This window comes from Eimeria mitis, genomic scaffold, assembly GCF_000499745.2.
Source record: "Eimeria mitis Houghton genomic scaffold, Emh_scaff1526, whole genome shotgun sequence".
Lineage (NCBI taxonomy): Eukaryota > Apicomplexa > Conoidasida > Eucoccidiorida > Eimeriidae > Eimeria > Eimeria mitis.
The window spans coordinates 7,014-7,672 of NW_013569646.1; positions in this window are offsets into that span (position 1 = coordinate 7,014).

Genomic DNA, 659 nt, shown 5'->3' on the forward strand with positions numbered 1-659 from the left:
CGTCTCGGAGTTTTTGTAAAAAAGTTTCAGTAGTACGAGGAGAGATAGAAGCGGTGCTGAGCGTTGTTGTGTGGGTACTGGGGTTGCGGCCAGCTCTGAACCACCACGAAATTTTGCTGCTATATTTTGATGGGGAGACACGGCCCCCGCAGAGGTGAATGGCTTGGGTGTAAAACAAAGGCTTTTGTGTTTATACGAATCACTGCCTCCTACGTAGCAGCTGCAGCACACACAGCAGGGGCTGCATGCACTGCTGCATGTTCCGGCTGCGCTCAACTCCGTCGCCGATGAATATAAAAAGCCATTTCTTATTCAATGGCCTCAACAAATCTTAATTAAACATTCATTGTCCTAGACATTCAGCTTTCCTGTAGTTTGCATGTGGGGGTATGGAGTTTAGTTTTTGCTTGCTGCTGCTGTTGTGTAATGAAATATAAAAAAACCTCTCGGCGGAGCCAAATGATAAACATATTACTTTCCCCTGATGGCGACCAAGTAGCTCGGCCTCGAAAATTTGTGTTCCACCGCGTGTACAGTGTGGGGCTTGAGTTCGTTGCATGCGCTGCATCTCTCACCTTTTTCCTTCGCCACCACCGGGGTGTCTCCGGGTCTCCAGGCTGTATAGTTAAAGCTTTAACTTTACTTTCTCTCAGCACTTC